Source organism: Aulonocara stuartgranti (genome assembly GCF_965226115.1).
Source record: "Aulonocara stuartgranti genome assembly, chromosome: 11".
Taxonomy (NCBI): Eukaryota; Metazoa; Chordata; class Actinopteri; order Cichliformes; family Cichlidae; genus Aulonocara; species Aulonocara stuartgranti.
Genome location: NC_138947.1, coordinates 26,318,343 through 26,337,922, shown reverse-complemented (window position 1 = coordinate 26,337,922; position 19,580 = coordinate 26,318,343). Strand labels below are relative to the sequence as shown.

General features: G+C 39.6%; 1 long non-coding RNA gene across 1 annotated transcript; it reads left to right on the top strand.

The window, feature by feature from the left end:
- The first annotated feature begins 2,366 nt into the window (after positions 1-2,366).
- LOC309716437 lies at positions 2,367-17,652 on the top strand. The gene is made up of 3 exons (XR_014279432.1): positions 2,367-2,484; positions 7,153-7,238; positions 17,171-17,652. It is a non-coding gene; the product is annotated as an uncharacterized lncRNA (long non-coding RNA).
- Positions 17,653-19,580: the final 1,928 nt, after the last annotated feature.

Genomic DNA, 19,580 nt, shown 5'->3' with positions numbered 1-19,580 from the left:
CAAAGGTACGTGTTTCTTGCCCCACATTTCTCTGTTATATATGCGCTTTATCAACATAATTACATTTCAACTGAGGCATACAATCCCTGGGAAAGTCTTTCCTGAAACTACATGTGTGCACAATAATATCAAGAACTTCCATCAGCTATTTCAACACAGCACAGGTTTTCTTGACAAAAACAAGCAGAGGAGGCTCACAAACTTTGAAACAATGTTGATAGTGTAAATACCCTCCAATTAACATCCCGATAAACCTCACATGCTCTATTGAGTGTAACACCCCTTGATCCAATTTGGAAACTCTGATCCAGAGTGACAAATACAATAAATGTACTGGAGTGCAAGCATTTGTGATTGGCTCCATCTTGGAAGATCGCATCAAAGTCACTTAACCTGCACAGAATGCATTTTGGTAGTGTTTCTGTATTTCCTATCAGAGTGAAAAACAAGGGAGGGGGTAAGAATCATTCAAAATATTAATAGTGTTGGGAAAATTGCAATAAACAACTATGAGGGAGTGTTGTGAGTTACCACAGGAATCTAGCATATACTTGAACAATGGAATTAAGGTTCAAGTGCACCTGTAGGATTCTTCAGCATGACGTGTGCCCTTCAGTATTCCTATCATGCACGGCTCACGGGTGGGACGGCCGTGGGAAGCAGCAGTTTTGAGTCCAACGCGCATTCCTGTCCCCAAGTGCACATATGAACACACACATAGACAAACACACACGCAGACACACTCCCCCAGCCCGCCCACCTGGGCTGGATGACCACCTAAACAGCTCCAATTACCAGGCACTGACAGACAGACAGATTAGGTCTGAACAAGGGTGCTGAGGCCTGCAAAGACAGACAGACAGAAAATAAGGCAAAAGCACTAACATGGGTAGCCCCAGACAGCCATGAAGAGACGGGTTGAGGATGCAGAAAGACCGGTGGGAGAGAACGTGAATTAAGAAGCAATGTCTGCCATTAATTACAGTCTGTTTACACGACGCCCTCATCAGGCCAAACCACGGTGGAGATTAGTTTGCTCTTTCACCGTGACTGACGTTCCCATGTGCCTCCCTTGACCTCGGCTTTGCACACACACACATACACACAGACCCACACATACAAAAAAAGCATTTTTTTTGCAACCTCCTACGCCCTGAAGACACTTTTACCCACTAGGTGAAGCAGATGGAAAAAAAACTTTGATAATACAAGAATCAATGGCCAAATCTAACACACAGGCACAAAGTGACAAGAGCAGAAAAAAAATTCTACTTAAATAAGGAAGAAAGGAGGAAAGGATTGACTATAGCATTTTCAGGGTGTAAGTGAGGAAGATCTAATAAACTGACTCCAGACCATGATGACAGCAAGAAGGTACCAACATGGATGAGATGATTACTTGGTCAGAAATTTGGGGCTTCTGTTGTTGGGGTTTTTTCTGTGTTTTGGCTTCTTTGGTCAGCAAAACATTTTTTTTGTTTTGTTTTGTTTTGAGACTTTGGGAAAAATTGCTGCCCATGTTGGATTTTTTTTTTCCAATTAAGCCAGCGTTTATGCAGCAGTGGATGAGGTGATGACAGAGCACACTATGTGGGAGAAAGACTGCCCTTCTCATAAGGATTTTGGGAAGCAAGTTTAAAACAGTGAGTTTATTGTTTGGAGAGCTTTACATGATACAGCTGATCCTGCCTGTCCAAACCCAACCACTAACCCGCTGTGTTATACAAACACACACACACACTAATTCCTAGCAGAAAGCCTTCACAGATCTCAAGATGATTTCTGCTTCTGATTGTAGAGGCAACTCCACGAAAATCATGTAAAAAGGCAGTAAAAACGATAAATGAAACAATTATGTACCCAGCAATGGCTGTGTTTGCAGCAGCATAGATGTCAAGTGCATTTTTTTTTGACTAATAGATCTCATGTGTGGCACTGAGTTAACCCAGTGTTGTTTTCTTTGGCTCGTTGTATTTTTTCTGGCTGCAATAGTACATGTTTTTGTGCTTTTTTTCTTTTGTAAAAGTAACAGTGGGGAATGAATTAAATTACTAGTACTCACGAGTCCAGTTTTGCTCATTTTTTAAAATGTATTATTATTATTACATCCTCTAGTTGCTTAAAATGCATAAAAGCACTGCTGTTTCTTTTGAATTAATATTAACCGTGTTGGGTGTAACCAGCAAAAGTAATCACATAACATTTTGCAGTACTGTGAGGCATTACTAAATTCTTACAGTTAGAATTATGTTATTACTTGTGTTACAAAAGCTCTCCAGTTACCTGGTGAGGTGAATAGAAAGAAAACCAGATCAGCCAAACTCCTCCTTCTTCCTGCTCACTCAGTTCATTTGCATAGAGGAGGACAAAGACGGAGCGGTCTACACCTTTTGAGCAGTGGAGATGCTGGCATTAGTTTTGTTTTTGTTAAAGGACAGGAGCATGATGGGGAAATTCAAGCTGTTTCCAGAATTCCACAATTTTGTAAGTATCTGCACAGACAGCATGCTAACACAGAGCTAGCAAAGAATTCAGAGTGATGCTAAAGCTGATTATAGGCCAACCCCAGTCTAGCAGCAAGGTCCCAAACTTCAGCAGCTAACACACACAGTCATAGAGGTCAGACTTACAGCACTGTAGCACTCTACCTGTCCATGTTTCTAAAGTAGAATGGCTGTGGCTTTAAAGTCTCTTTGAGCTGGTTTTCATCGTGGCTTTGTGTTGTCTCTTTTTTTGCATGCATAAAAACTTAAAGACACATCTTTTGTGCCCTCGTTAGAGTAACATGAAAGTAATCTAATAAATAGTTTAACAAATTAATTTTCTGGGAGAAGTACTGCATTGCTTTTAGGAAAAGTAATCAGTAATGTGTAATGCATCCCAACACTGATTGTCAGTAATCCAAACATGAAGGAACCGATTGGAGGAACTTGCAGAACCCCAGTGGCTGAAATGGAAAAATATATAAAAGGTGATTGAAGGAGAAACACTTCATTCAAGCACATCAAAGTCCACCAGCTTTGAAAGAGAAAGCTTCATACTGTGTTTCCAAACTACAAGCTGGGTTTGAAAACCAGTTCAGAACAAATGTGAGGTGCTTTTGAGAGTGTCTGGCCAAGACAGACTGGCTTAGCGAAGTGTCTGATTAGAACCACATTTCCCATTCAAAGTGGGAGATTGACTGAAGAAGAAAAAGGAGAAAGGAGATGGAGTACAACAGATCAGAAAGAACCTGTGAGCAGAAGGCACGGGAAGGTAAATGAATAAGAGGGACAGAACAAAGAACAGAAGAATCAGAGAAGAGAGTTTGTGTAACTCTGTCAGGAAGCCCCTTCAACAAGTTCAACAAGCAGACTTTCTCTAAGCAGCTCATTGGATCCAGATGACGACTTCTTCACTCCGTCCAGCTCAGTGTTGTATTGATCAGCCAGAAGACCCACGCGTAGCATGAAAGTGCTGCTTCTGAAAAGCCTTAATCAGTCATTATTTTGAGCGTGCCTTTTCATGTTTTATTGTATGATGCATGGACAAATTGTTATATTTTTTCACAAAGAGGCTTTGTGGTCAGAGCGGTATGGAAACAGCTGTGGAAAGTGGACAGATTACAAAACATTTCAGTTGTATGCACGTGCTTTTTGCTTGATTTCTGTCTCCGAGTTGTGATAGAAAGGGGGTTCGCAAGACATATCTCGCCGCCTGAATGCGGTTTTTTAAAGTTTATTTAGCATTCAATCATTTGTATGAACTTTAAACAAGATGTCCAGTGTGAGAGCATGGAGAGATGCAAATACACAGCACACAGCGACGTGACATGATGCTTGAAGAGAGAAAGGGAGGGGAAAAAAACTTGCTGGATGGGATTTTTAACATGACCGCATTTTGCTATTATTAGCAAGAGTCCTGGATAGGTAATACATATCCTACAATTACAAAAATACTAAGTTTCGTCATTTGAAATTTTGCAGTGAGCACCACTCATCTCTCAACAGGACACAGAGATAATATATGGGTACGTGTTTTCAATTTGTTGTCCAGAAAATTTTCCATCTGGTTTTTTGCATTTCAGTCAGTGAGGGAAATAGTTTCTCACTTTTTAGTGGCCTTAATGCATCCTGGAATCTTTATACCATTGTTAGAGAAATAGAGCCTAATGCACATAACGTGTGATGCAGCAACAGAGAAACAGTGTATGTAGATTTACAGATACTGTTCCTTTACATGTTGTATCAGCTGATCAATTCAGAAATTCATACAGGACATGTGATACTGCTACTTTAGCTCACAGCAGTTTTTATCTTCAGTGTAACTTTTTTTGAAAGTCAGTTACTATTTAAAAGAAACTCATCCTTTGGGTAACAACGTTCTTTATTTATGTCAATATCCAGTTTTGATCTTTTCCCATTTTTAGATTTTACAGTACTGTAAAATGTTGCATGAAAGGAAAAGTTAAGAAAAGCCTATTTACGGATAAAAAAAAAAAAAACTGGCTGTAATACAAGACATGTCTGCATTTATGATGAATGGCTTTTCTTGCAAAAACAAACTAAAATATACAAGGAGGGACCCATGTAATTCAGAAGCCACAGGCAAATTGACCAGATATCAGTTATTGTTTCAAAAAATGCTTTCCTTGGTTGTTTAAGGATTTCAGGCGTCTCGGTGAGCATTCACCAAGACAAGTTTTCCCTTTCGAGTGCTTACGAAGTAAAAGTGGATCTGCAGAAGTACCGACCGATTGTAAATAATTATTTTTCTTTGGTTGATGACTCAGTCAGTGTGTGACAGCAGCACCAAACAGAGCTGTCATGAGAACATCAAAATCCTCTGTCTATGTGGTATTACTGAATCAGGCCTACGATTGGAGCTGTTTCAGCTTCACTTGGTGAAAGTGCAACTGAGTTTTTCTTATCGTTTTTCTTATAGTGCAGGTGATTGTCCTATTTAATGTCCATTGCCATAAAAAAAGACTGATCTTTGAAAACTGAACACTCATAAAATCCAAATTTACTACTTTATTAGTAGAAATAATAACATTTGTATTATAATTATCATTAATTATTAAGATTTATTTACTTAAATAGTGAGTTTCTGGAACAGAGGCTAAAGTGGTCCTCAGGTATCAAGAGGAAAAGTGAATAATAATGATTTAAAGTAGGCCCACATGTTTTGAATAGCATGTTTTAGTCATTTGAAACATACACCAGGTAAGTACAACAACATGGGTCGCATATTCATGAAGGCGTTAAGAATTGCTGCCGATTGATCTTAAATCAGTATCATTTTTCATCTTTTCGTCTTTTGCATTTATGTGTCTCTCCTCTGTCCTGTAAACTAAAAAGACAGCGATTCACACAATCCTCTGTGGCATTAAAAGACCACATAATAGCATCCCTTATGTTTGTCTTATCTGGGAAACAAGAAACAATGTGTTTACAATGGGACTGCACTTAGTCACAGAGCGTAATTGAAGGTGAGTGTTAGTATCTGGGCTCGGCCAAAAGAATGTGCATGGCCCCAGAGACTCATGGGATATCACACCCACTCCTTGGGGTTGGTTTCAGCTGCTTTGCATGTCTAAAACAAACCACTACATCTGTTTTTAGTTCTTGTTTTGTTTGCGGAATGAAAAAAAAAACCCAGAAAAAAATAAGGGCTTCAGTAAAAAATAATTGCATGGATCTCCTGGCCTGAAACGGGAGAGCGATTGGTCGATCGCGACAAAGGAGAGGACAGGATGTGGAGCAACTGGAATTAGACCCGACTTATAGAGAGAAGGTCATGAGAAGGAGAAAAAAAATGACCAGAATGTATGGTCGTTCACATGTGCACACACATACGTACTTAAAACAAAGGCGGATAGGATTTCTGAGTGGAAACATCAAGATGTCTCTGCTTTGCTCTGCACGGCTGGAACACATTGAGGTTTAAACATCAGCTCGGGACATTCAAGTAGAGAACTACTTTCCTCTTTTCTCCCCCTTTTTGTGACTATGTAAAGAGCTACAAGAACACAGTGTGATAAATTCAAGGAATGAGCCTCCATGTTTCATCACATCTGAGGCTTGTCGGGTTTTGCAGATGTCTTTGTTCATGCAAAGTAAAAGTAATTTCTATCATCTACTTTATAATGAACTGCTTTCTTAGGTCCATGCGTGGTTACTTTAATGTATGCTTGCAAAGAAGCCTTCTTTACACACTTGTCAAATTTTCTGCAAGGCAGCAGGTGCTTAAAAAGATAAAAATCTTTTTCCCGGAAGATTTTTCTATGTTAATTAACACCTTGCTGCTGCACAGGTCATTTTCACAAATCTTCTCAAATAATTATCCACAAATGTTTGGCTGCTTATCATCTGTCCGTCTGCACAGCCTATCTGCATAATGATCAGTGTTTTTATATATTCTGGACTTGACGTTACAGCTCACTGACAGGCTTCTAGGTGATTTGTGTCATCACCACACATAAAATCCCAGAAAGCCCTGGCCTGACTTAATAAAAGCAACACTACCTCACACCAAAATATTAATATAACACTGGAGGGGGGAAAGACCCGAGTAGTTTCTGAGACATGCCTGTATTTGGCTAAAAGGGTTTTTGAGACAAACGGCTAATTAAGGCTAAAAACCAGATGATAGCAATGTGAAAGTTAACCAGTGAAATAACCTATGAGCACTATAGGATGGGAGATTATGTCAATATAGCTTCATTTCAATTTCATAACAGGTATAAATGGAAAGAGAACCCACACAGGCCCGTGGCACAGGTGTGAGAGTGTGAGATTTGTTTGTTTGATAAGCATTAACTCTCCTCTAGCTCTCCTCTCACATTTCTCCCCCTCCTCCTCCCCTTTTTCGTTTTTTTTACCCTTCCTCTGCTTTCCTCACCTCGCCTCCTTAAAAGCAGCTTATCTCAACCTCTTTACCTGATTATAAAATACAGTTTCCTCTTTTCTTTTACTCTCCTCTGCATTGACAACTGTTCATACTCACCACGTTTAATTGCCTTTATTCTTTCCCCCTCTGTCTCGACACAAACTTTCACACAAACACACAAATTCAGAGGAATTTGAGGAATGTGTGCGTTCCTGCAGCATCATGTTGTTGTTGCACATATGACTGCACCCCAGAATCTGAGGAGTGTGAGTGTTTTTCCAGAGCCGATGGATGCACGGATGGAGGCATAGGATGATTGATGAAGAAGTGGGACACTGATGACCCGGCACTCAGTACTTCATCTCAAGGTAAACAACAAGGAGGTAACTCAGCAAAGAGTAGAAGCAAACAACACACGCACATTTCCACTGTGAGAAGTAGGAAGTTGTAGCTGATTTATTTGTACTGGAACAATTTAGAGAATACAGTCAGACACACTGGGCTGGTTTGGGCTATCCTAAGCTCAGTTTATGAGGACGTAACCCAGAATTCATCTAAGCCTATTTTCTCAGCATAAACAAAATACACAATTCTTTGTCTGTTTATAAAACTTATCCTATTAGCACGGTCCCAAATCCAGACATGTTTGAGACCTCCTTCAGTGTGTGATGGAGAGGCGATTTATTTGGATCCATGGATGGCTAACCTGATGGAAAGTGAGATAACCAACCTGCTCATCTGTGTTTATATGTGGAAGCTGAAATTCTGTCTTCACAAGGCTAACAGCTGGTGTAAACAAATATCTGTCAGCTAATGTGCATTTAATTGCTACCCAACACGCAGTTTGCTTACTTTAAGCTTTAGGCAACCCACTTTGGCTGCAAGATGTAAAACAACAAGAAATGGACAACCGTTTCTTCTGAATAAACAGCAGACTACGCAAATGTTCAAATTAGTGCCTCAGAACAAAGTTTTCAGAAACAGAGCACAGCAATGTCTGCAGTTAGGTGTGATTTTACTTTTGTTAAATTGTCATTCATTTTAGTAAATTTCTCTACCTGCTCAGTGTTCTTAAAGCCACACAAAGCATTTGAGGCGCCATATTTCTATCGTCATGGCACCTCTTGCCTTCATAAAGTCCAAAGTAAGGGTCAAATTGTGACATGTCACGAGTACTTCTGAATAAAATTGCAAAACACAGTGCATGCCTCCTATTGAAATCACTAAACTCCAAGTGTTCGTCCTTACTTCCCTGGTGGGATGGGGAGTTCATGTGTGTAATGATCGCAGCCGCCTCCACTCCCATCTTTCTTATCAGCTGAGAGATGGAGAAGTCCATCTAACCGGACTTAAGCTTGTCTCTTTGTTTATCCTCCTGACTGATAACGTTCATCTGGTGAACTCTGCTCCACACTCGCTGCACTGATGTTTTACCTTAAATGGCGTCGTCTGGAAGAATGACTTTGGTATTTTTTTACTAGAAGGCAGCTAATTATTACAAAATAAAACATTGTTAACGTTACGATTATGTTTAACCATCAACTACAAGTTGACTAGGAATATCTTGGGTTGGGGACACAATCAGACTCTGCACCCTCATGATATCTCCAGAAGGCCAAAAACCGGATAAAAGTGGACACAGCCGTTACACAAAACACTCCGAAAGTTTGTCTGCCTGCTCTGTTTTTATCATCCCAGTCTGCTAAAAGTACCTCAAGCTGCTGTGCACCTGTTCACCCATTTTGACCCTATTTTACAAGTCAAGAGTCAGATCTGAGACACAACCAGCGGGGTGAAGCTCCTCTGGTTGTGAAAGATTTCAGGATGCATAGAAGTGTAAATGGGAAAATGGACCTTAGTTTTCTTTCCCAGCAGACAATTTCCTGGTTTAAGGTCATACTTAGTGCAGCAATGAATGTGCATCAATGGATGAGTCTCGGATGAATCCAAAGTGTGTGCGATTAGTCTCTGAATGTCACAATACTGATACTGACTTTAATAAAAACCTGCAGCCTTAATCAATCTGCTGGGGCTAAAAAAAAGTGATGTGCACAGTTACGTCTTGGAACTGGTAACCTCATTATCACGCAGCTGGGTCAGATTTTGTCTGCTACAATTCCTAAAGCTTCATTTTTGCATGGTTTTCAGGTTTATATGATGGAATAACTGATCCGTGTTATTTTATTTGTTAAATTTGATCTGATTGTTTTTCTTTTGTGCTTCTCTTGGTGGAGTGCATTAGCCCCTATTGAAAATAAGCATTAGCAGATCCTTCTTTTAATCATTCTGACCGTTCTGTCTTTACACTAATTTGCCCCACTTATTGAATCTAACATAAGCTGCAGGTTTAGAAGCTAATGAGTAAATGTTTGTAAATGTTTGTAAATGTAAATATTTTTTGTTTTGTTTACACAGTAAAAGTTAATCGAAATTAGGAACACCAATATTTCAATCACATCAACTCTGTATGTCATCATATAGCACCTTAGCGGATTATAATAACTGTTCCTTCTTTACTCCTTTTATCGATCGAGCATTGATATCAGTCTATTTATCCCCTGCACTGTTAAAGATACTGCAATAAACTGTTTATACATACTCAGGATTGCTTCTGTCAGAATCCAGAGGGTGGAAAATTGGATATATAGTAGCTAATAAAGGTCCAACAGCCAGAGATGAAGATGAAGCTTGGTAGACAGGACTTTGTGATCTGTTCTCAAATATACAGTCTAACATTTGGTCATTTCTGCTCAGGTATAGTTAAGCAATGTCTGTAAAGTTGTTAATGTGGTTAAATGGTCTTAGAAACAGTCAAAAAGACAATGGTGCTCTCTCGTACTTAAAGATGTAGCAGTAGGCTAACCAGAGGGTTATGTCGTGGTGCCTATGTCCATCTTTTATTTTGCCTATCGCCTAAGAATAATATCATGAAAATGCCAAATAAATTGAGAAAACGAAGGACAGTCCCAGTGCAACACTAAAGATTAGGCTGGTTCAACTTAGCATCATGTAAGAGCTGATGGGGAAAAACAATCTTATTAAAAGGTTAAAGCCCTGCCACCTTTAAATCAAAACCTCCAAAATCTGAGTAATATTTATGATTAATTTCTCTGGCACATATTATTGGCCTGTGCTTTAGTCTCTGAGGAAATAACATTTGCCTCTGTGTTTGCACAGCCGTGCTGTCTGGTGGAAGGAATAACAGCAACAGCTCAGCCTGGCATCATCAACCTATGCTCCACAGCTCATCCAAGGGTCATAAACTTGTATAACCTGGACTAAGGGAAGATGGGGACGTAGGGTTATGAAAACATCTTGGCTTTAAGCTCCTGGCTTGTGGACCACTACAGTAACAGAAATGAGCCCTCTAACTTTTGGGGAAAAAGAAAAGGTTATGAAAAGCGATTCAAATGTATAACTGGCATACACACATCATTTGTGGTTTAAACATTTCATCTCCATAGCTCACAGCCTGTCTACATTGCCCCATTCTCGGACACTGCTTTTCCTGGATATATTTATGAGCTGTAGTAGATGTGGATGGCAGTGGATGAGTTATTCAATAGCCCCTGATTATAAAGCTCTTTGTAATCAGGCAAATTACTCTTCCTGTTATGTTTTAAATTGCTTTACAGGCAAACCCCCCCCCCCCCAAAAAAAAACAGGCCGTACCATTTCAATGAGCATGAAAGTCAATATTTAGTATGATCACCTTTATTCTTCAACACAGTCTCTTAGGCAGCTTTCCTATAATTTCTTTAAGCAGCCTTCAGGAATAGTTCTCCGGGCCTCCTGAAGGACATTCAAAGCTCTTCTTTCTTTTCCTTTCCCTTCCAGTGAGACTATTTCTGATGAGGCTTCATTGAAAAGTAGATGAAGCAGTTGAAGGCCTAGGTGCATCTGTCAGGTCCTTGCTGGTTCTTTTTTCTGTTTCTTAATGGCATGACTTTCAGAGTCTGTTCATCTGCCGTAGACGTACTTTTTTAAGCCTGCTATTTCTTCCTTTGTCCTCCACTTCCCAATTTCCCTCTTGTTGTTTTTGTTTTTTTTGTGGTGTGCTAAGTTTTTGGCTTATAGCTCTTTGGAAATGAACTTGTTGCTACAAAGTACTATTTTATGCCTGTCAAACTGTGGTATCTTTGGCATTTTTTTATGGATTCAACCAAAGAAATGGGAACTAATGATGTGTTTTTGTGCTAGTAACAAAGTGCCTAAAAATGCAATTTAATATTGGTCCTTTGTTAATTTGTCTGTTATGTGTAGTGCCAACACTGGTTCACCACTTGAGTTAGATGCCTTTTTTATATTTGGATGAGTCATGGGTCACTGGACTGCTTTATTGGTCGAAAGTCCAACTATTGTTCAAGACGCCTTCTAAAGATTTCACGAAAGTCTGGCTTCTTGGAAGCAAAATAAAGAAATGAGGGCAGGCTCAAGACCTTTGCATACTATCATATATTGTATATGATTGGCCATGGTGTGCATCGTTTAAAATAAATCCAAAGAAGCCTCCAGTGACATAGACTCTGACAGATCAGCTCTGGATGGTGTTTAGCTGCCCAGCTCTGTTTTCTCGGAGCCTTAATTGATTCTGATGGGAAAGCAAGTGCTCAAACTCAAAAGGAAGTCACACAATAACAATAAAGGTTTCAACCAGAGCAACAGAAGAAAAAACTTACAGAATCTTTCTTGTTTTTCCTTTTCCCCCCCTCTTTTTCAAAGATTTTGGCTGACCCTCCAGGCCAAAGAGCTGTTTATCTTAAATGTTAGGAAACGAAACCATTTGCGTTTGCCTGAATTATCCCTGATTGGAGCCAGATATACCAAATTAGATGCTAGAAAAATGTTTCTCATTCAAGGTGAAACAACATATTAGATAAAGTTCTTTTGTTTTCCCTGCCTACCTCTGTGTTTATAGATAACAGTCTCTAAGAGCTATTTAATATACCTGTCAAAGCAAACAAAGAACAAAGCTCATTAAATCATTTTCAAATGCTTTTATCACTGTGATGTTTTCCTTTAAGTGGCCAAGCTGATAGACAAAAATAGGCTTTTATTGAATTAAAAGAGATGGCCTAGAGTATATGTGTCTGCCGGGCATCTCTTCATGTAAAATTAAAATACGTGTGTGTGTGTGAAAGGCAGCTTTGTTTTTAGAACATGTGTAAGATCAGATACCACGTTGACATTTCATACAGTTGATACATGCGTGTATGAAGAATACTCAGTAACAAGACTGATGATTAGGGAAAGAAACTTACATAAATTACAAAAAAAAATTACATAAATAAATACATCAGTCAGCTTTGCTTGAGTTATGAAAGCCAGAGAAAGCAATGGGATTTATTTCCCCCAAAGTTAAACAAAGAAGGGGATGTAAGGGAATCCGGTGTGATGTATGAAAGCTCTGTCTACAACATATTTGAACTTTTTTTCTTCTTTTCCATTTAACATCAATTAGACTGTCTCACCAACCACCACTCACATTCTTCGTCCGGGGCTCAGTTAGTTCAGTGTAATCATTCATGCCAGTGCTGTCTGTCTAAATGTTTCACTAATGACCTAAACTAAACTTTCACTCAATGGCAGCAGTACTGATGGTGCTGCTTTAATTTTTTTTGATTGATTGATTTAGTTTGACACTATTGTATGTACATAAAATGAAGTATTGCGCAGACGGTTTGAACATTGCAGTGAAAACCACAATTGCACGGTTATGACTGCTCAGACTTGAACTGGCTGAGTAAAAGCACTTGCGAGGAGTATATACAAGTGTTATACATGAGTGCAGGTGGTCAGAACAGGATGTCTGAGGTCTCTGTCGGCACGAGTGAAGTCCTCACATGAGCTTAGATACTGCACAGGACCCTCAAACTCCCAGGCTCGTTGATTGAGAGACACAGATGTACCCTCCCACGTGAGAAGAAGGTTTTATATACATATCATGATTGAATGTGATACAATGATTAGAGACGCTAACCCCATAATGTGGAATTTAACACATTCCAGAGCTGATATAGCCATTTAAGAAGAAACCTGCTAACATTTATTTCACACTTAAAGGTTGTCTTTATTGATGCCATACACGGATAATAATAAAAATGATAATAATAGATAATCAGAGATTTATTTTAAACTGTAGTCAGGAAAAATGTTCCACTATGGTTCTGTAAAATCAGACTGATGTTACTTTATTTAGTTAGTTACTTGTGGTTCTTCCCATGCTCCTTGGCTGTTTCTCATCTTTTCTGTTGTCTAGTTGTTTTTTGTCCTTTGCTGGAATCCATTGTTCTTCATAATCTGCTTTGTGGTAGTGCGACTTTCTGTGATTATCTTGTGACCAATTGGAGCACCGAGACAGGGAGAAGAAGGACATAGTGTGAGTGTTGGCTCTCATAGAAGCTGATGCCTGCAAGATGTGCACAAAAAGGTTCATATTCTAAAAAGCAAACCCAACCCACCTCGTTTCTATATATACAAGTCTATTGTATATACAGGGAGTGCAGAATTATTAGGCAAGTTGTATTTTTGAGGAATAATTTTATTATTGAACAACAACCATGTTCTCAATGAACCCAAAAAGCTCATTAATATCAAAGCTGAATGTTTTTGGAAGTAGTTTTTAGTTTGTTTTTAGTTTTAGCTATTTTAGGGGGATATCCGTGTGTGCAGCTGACTATTACTGTGCATAATTATTAGGCAACTTAACAAAAAACAAATATTTACCCATTTCAATTATTTATTTTTACCAGTGAGACCAATATAACATCTCCACATTCACAAATATACATTTCTGACATTCAAAAACAAAACAAAAACAAATCAGTGACCAATATAGCCACCTTTCTTTGCAAAGACACTCAAAAGCCTGCCATCCATGGATTCTGTCAGTGTTTTGATCTGTTCACCATCAACATTGCGTGCAGCAGCAACCACAGCCTCCCAGACACTGTTCAGAGAGGTGTACTGTTTTCCCTCCTTGTAAATCTCACATTTGATGATGGACCACAGGTTCTCAATGGGGTTCAGATCAGGTGAACAAGGAGGCCATGTCATTAGTTTTTCTTCTTTTATACCCTTTCTTGCCAGCCACGCTGTGGAGTACTTGGACGCGTGTGATGGAGCATTGTCCTGCATGAAAATCATGTTTTTCTTGAAGGATGCAGACTTCTTCCTGTACCACTGCTTGAAGAAGGTGTCTTCCAGAAACTGGCAGTAGGACTGGGAGTTGAGCTTGACTCCATCCTCAACCCGAAAAGGCCCCACAAGCTCATCTTTGATGATACCAGCCCAAACCAGTACTCCACCTCCACCTTGCTGGCGTCTGAGTCGGACTGGAGCTCTCTGCCCTTTACCAATCCAGCCACGGGCCCATCCATCTGGCCCATCAAGACTCACTCTCATTTCATCAGTCCATAAAACCTTAGAAAAATCAGTCTTGAGATATTTCTTGGCCCAGTCTTGACGTTTCAGCTTGTGTGTCTTGTTCAGTGGTGGTCGTCTTTCAGCCTTTCTTACCTTGGCCATGTGTCTGAGTATTGCACACCTTGTGCTTTTGGGCACTCCAGTGATGTTGCAGCTCTGAAATATGGCCAAACTGGTGGCAAGTGGCATCTTGGCAGCTGCACGCTTGACTTTTCTCAGTTCATGGGCAGTTATTTTGCGCCTTGGTTTTTCCACACGCTTCTTGCGACCCTGTTGACTATTTTGAATGAAACGCTTGATTGTTCGATGATCACGCTTCAGAAGCTTTGCAATTTTGAGACTGCTGCATCCCTCTGCAAGATATCTCACTATTTTTGACTTTTCTGTGCCTGACAAGTCCTTCTTTTAACCCATTTTGCCAAAGGAAAGGAAGTTGCCTAATAATTATGCACACCTGATATAGGGTGTTGATGTCATTAGACCACACCCCTTCTCATTACAGGGATGCACATCACCTAATATGCTTAATTGGTAGTAGGCTTTCGAGCCTATACAGCTTGGAGTAAGACAACATGCATGAAGAGGATGATGTGGACAAAATACTCATTTGCCTAATAATTCTGCACTACCTGTAAATCATTGGGATTAGCTATACAGTGATCTGCGATTGCTATGTCAAACAAACGCAAACTGAAGAAGAGAAGAAGTTTATTCTTTGAGGAAGTGTTGTAGTCTGACTACAATATGTTCTGCATAGTCAGGACTGCATCCTGCAGACCCTCCAATCAGAAACCTTACTTTTCTCGCACGCTCTGTTACAGTCACCAGCAAACTGATGTTGCTGGGCAATATCTGCATCTTATCTCTCTGTAAGCAGCGTTTGGACTTAGTCTTTGAAAGAAACAGATGAATTACTGAGAGCATTTACTGTAACAAGTTCCAGATTATCAGTGTTGCAAAACTTCAGACATATACAGTCCTGAATGTACCTATCTTGGACGTCCACAGCTGAGGGGCATAACTCTGGCAGAGGAAGTGGTTTTCAGGCCTACATACTGAAGTTAATGCTTTTAAATCTCTACATGTGCCAGCAATTGTGGTTTAACAGGGTGACAACCCAGTTGGCTCTGAACAAGCACTCGACAATGTTGCCATGCCTCACCCTCTTAATTGATATGACGTTGGGATTCTTAGCATGCCAGGGAGACAGCACTAATGCTATATGAGCATATCTGGGTGTATCAGCCATGCTTAGGTTAACTCCATGTCTTCAGTTTGTGTCCACTGGACATTTAGAGTATAAAATTAGGCCTTTGTCAAACCGCCAAACTTTCATCTTTTATTGTGACTTTTTAAAAACGATTAAAAAAAATTAATTGTCCAAACGGTAAACAGCAACACGTGCCTGTCTCCCTCTGTCTTCGTGGGGAGTTTCTGGGATTCCAGCTGCTTTTGTCACTGGCGAATCATGCGCTGAGTGTCCACATATGCCTAGAAGCACATATTTTCAAAATCGGAATAATAAAATATATGTGTGTTTGTGTGTTTCATTCTTTTTTTTTTTAAGCAAATTGCTAAAAAGCACATATTCCTGTTGGCAGAGCTTGGAAGGAACCTGTCCTTCTGAATTTCCTGCTGAGACTTTGGAAGCTGTAGATATGGTTACACTCCAGAAAGCCAAAGGGACTACACTCCAATTAGACTGAGCTGTTGCTGGCCTTGATAGCTCTCAAGAGCAGATGGGACTCATATATAAGCATATGCATGTGTGTCTGTGTGAGTGTGTGTGTGCCTCAAAGAAATCTCAGCCTGGACATTGCCATAGTTTTCCAACAATGCTACAAGCGTACATCCGTAGAAATCTAATAAAATCCATAAATTGTTCTGGTGGAATGCTGCGGTGCAATATATGGTGATCAGGCTACAGGAAGCACATGAAAACCACCTAGTAAAGTGTGTGTGTGCATGTGTTTGTGTGTAGTTGTTTGTCTGGATACACTATATATGAGACCATGCCCACTTAAGAAGCTCATTAGTACCAAATGAAACCTGTAGGTGAAAGCAACACTATAACTGTGTTTATTTGGGTTATAAGCGTGGCAATGAAAGCGTGTTGTGGATGCAAGAAAGTTTACATGGCATAACTTTTTTTCTATGCAGATTTTTTAAAGTTTATTTTTGTAATTCAGGACCTGTGATTACTTTAACAAATGCTAATAAAATAAAATAAATAAATAAGACCAAACAATAATAAAATTAATCAAAATATTTGAAATCTGGGAAAACCATGGGAAAGCTCTTAACTTAACAAGCATCTTGTTAAAGCAGAACGTACCGTCTCAAAGGAGCGTGGGGAATACCTCACCATGATTTAATTCAAAGGAAATGAGCCGGACAGAGCAGAGCATTATTTCTCCTGAAAGCTCAATCTGCTCAGCAATTCATCAAGAGTTTAAAGTTTGCAGCTCAACTCGGTAAAAGTTTTTATACAAAGGATGACTTTCAGCCTTGATGCTAAGACACACAAATATCCCGAAAGCTTCTACTGTGAAATCCCCCATCAGTACATTTAAAAACAAGGAGATGAGCGAAGACCACAAAGCCTCTTAAATGCTATTTAATCACTTAAAGGAGTGGCAGTAACTATGCAATCTACCACCAGTTGTTTTTCTCATCTTATTAACTGAGAATATGCTCGATGGATGTGTTTAATAGTTGGAGAGAGCAAGACCACTTATGTGACCCATAAATCTAAACCTGCTATTGGTGGAGAACAAGACAAGAATCTTCTTCATATCAGAAGGATCTGGCTGCACCTTTTTTTTAGGGGGCATTGCTGAGATACATCATGATAACTTAACAATTTTTTTAACAGGAACAAAATTCCAAGGCACAAAGGACAACGAATGAGAACAAGAGAAAAAGGACTGGAGAGGGCGGGAGCAACGTCAAGTGGAGAGTGAAGATTTGAATTTAGGAAAGTGAGAGTTCCTTCAGGGCAGAGGCATGGAGTCCAGCAGTTTTGAAATGAAACATTTGATCCATTTCCTCGCTGTGCTATCTCAGTTCACAGTGCAGTCACAGGGAAAGGGAAAAACTGTGGAGAGGCACGAACAAGAAGGAGCAAAAAAGTTTCAGAGAAAGAGTGAACATGTTTGCTAAAAACCTCCTGCGTTTCTTTCTCATCTGCGATTGTGTCTAAAATACTGTAAGAGGTATTGCACTGCACGTAGAACTCAAGTGAGAGACATTTTTTCACATATGCAAAATCTTTTTGCATTTTAAGTATGTTTTAGAAATAATCACCACAGATAGGTGGCATTACTTAAGTTGTCATAACACTACATTACTTAAGTAATCTTTATTGTGCTTCTCTTCTTCACTTGCTGTTAGACTGGCATTTATCATTAATTAGAAAATAATTTGCCACATTTATGGGCTCAGTTGTTCTTGTAAGTTATCTAGGATTGCTCTAAAAATTAACCCAAAAACCAAGTGTCTGTTTCCTTTCCTGATCAGCATATTTACTCAGAGAACAAATGGTGTGTCTCATTTACTCATAAAAAATATTAATCATAAAGGAACACAGTCACGCAATCCTGTATCCAGGACAACTAAAACATCATTATCCTTCTTTCTCACTTCATTTTTCAAAGTAAACACTGCCTTACTTTTAGCAAAAGTGAACTGCATCCCAGTCTGGCTGACCATCAAACAACATTTCTCTGCTCATAGCTCACCTCTTCTGCTTTTGCACAGCTAATAAATAATATAACTCTTATGATATGAATGGGATTTTTTTTATGCGGTGAAGAAATGAGAGAGAGTGAAGCTAATCTTATTTCCTGATTGTCCATGCCTCAGGTCAACATCTTAACGATAACTTTGGTTTTGAAAATTTGTTCAAACCAGGCAGGTTCTGGTAGATTGGGAACTAATGTTAGACTTTTACACGCATGAAGTGCGGAGGCTGAGGAGGGAGGTTATGGGGGTAAGCACTAGGAGAGAAAATCGGGGACGAACACCTGCTTGCAATTTTGAAGAAAAGAGGAAAAAATTCTTTAATCGTGGGTTGGACGGCTGGCTGGCCGGCCGGCAAAGCAGCACAAAGTTGTTTTTCAGATCAATCTGATATTAAGCCTACATAAATGTCTGTTACAAGGCATGCGCTGTCAGAAATTTCACTTGTCCTTGTGCATTCCAGCCAAAGCCCTATGTCATAAAACATCAATCTCTCCCACTACTCAGTTCTTTCATCTGCTTTAAAATAGGTTAGGTGTCTTTTCTTCTTCTCAAAATAAGGGAGTTGTTTAATTAATTGTCCTCACTGAGATATTAAAGGATATTCCACTTTTCTGCATGAACCAGATTGACAATTTATGTAATCATGCAACTGTTTTTTGTTATATATTTTTCAAAAAGACGGGTCTTAAAAAGATAATCCTTTGCAACAGTGATTAGATTTACCGATTGTGTATACTATGTCAAAACAGCGGTCAGTTGGGGTGTTTGAAAGAATGAAGCCAAATAGCCAGTTACCTCCCATTTCCTTTTGATATGATCTAAGAACCAGTTTTGATTTCACTAGCTCTTCCTCTGAACTAAGGCTTTTTCTTTTGTCTGCACGTGGTGAAGGTTTGGATGAGTGTGTTTGCGTGTGGATTTCTTGCCTATGCATGCATTTGTGTATGTACTGTCCGGTCCGAGTGCATGCATCTGTTTATTCAAGCATTCAAAGCCTGCAGTTCATTAGAAGAACTAGAGTGATAACACCTCCATCAAACCACAGTGCTGCAGGCTTGTGTCTGTACTGTTTCCCTGTCTCTGGCTGTATTCACACATTTGGGTCTATTAAAAGGCCTTTAATCTTTGTTCTATAAAATGCTGTTTCTCACTCTCTTTAGAAACTTTTATGACTCACAATGTCCCTCAGCAATCCTGCTCTGTAACTTCTATAACTGTATGTATGTGTGTATAAAACTGCTTCTCATTGCACGAAGGAGCAGACACCAGTCCTACTGAGGGATTATGAACTTTCTACTCCTGCCCAGCTCTCCCCTGGAATCTCCTCCATGCTTCTGGAACTGCAGTGGGAGTTGGTTTACCAATGCAACCTCGGTAGGGTCCTCATGCTACCAATAATGACACTGACCCTAGCCAAATGCAAGATTCAGTAAAAAGACTAGAAGTTATAGTCCCTGATAATGCATTGCTTTAAATGGAGAGAATCTTGAGGGAATGCTGTTATGAGAAAGGCCAGCACAGAAACTTTACCAGCAGCACAC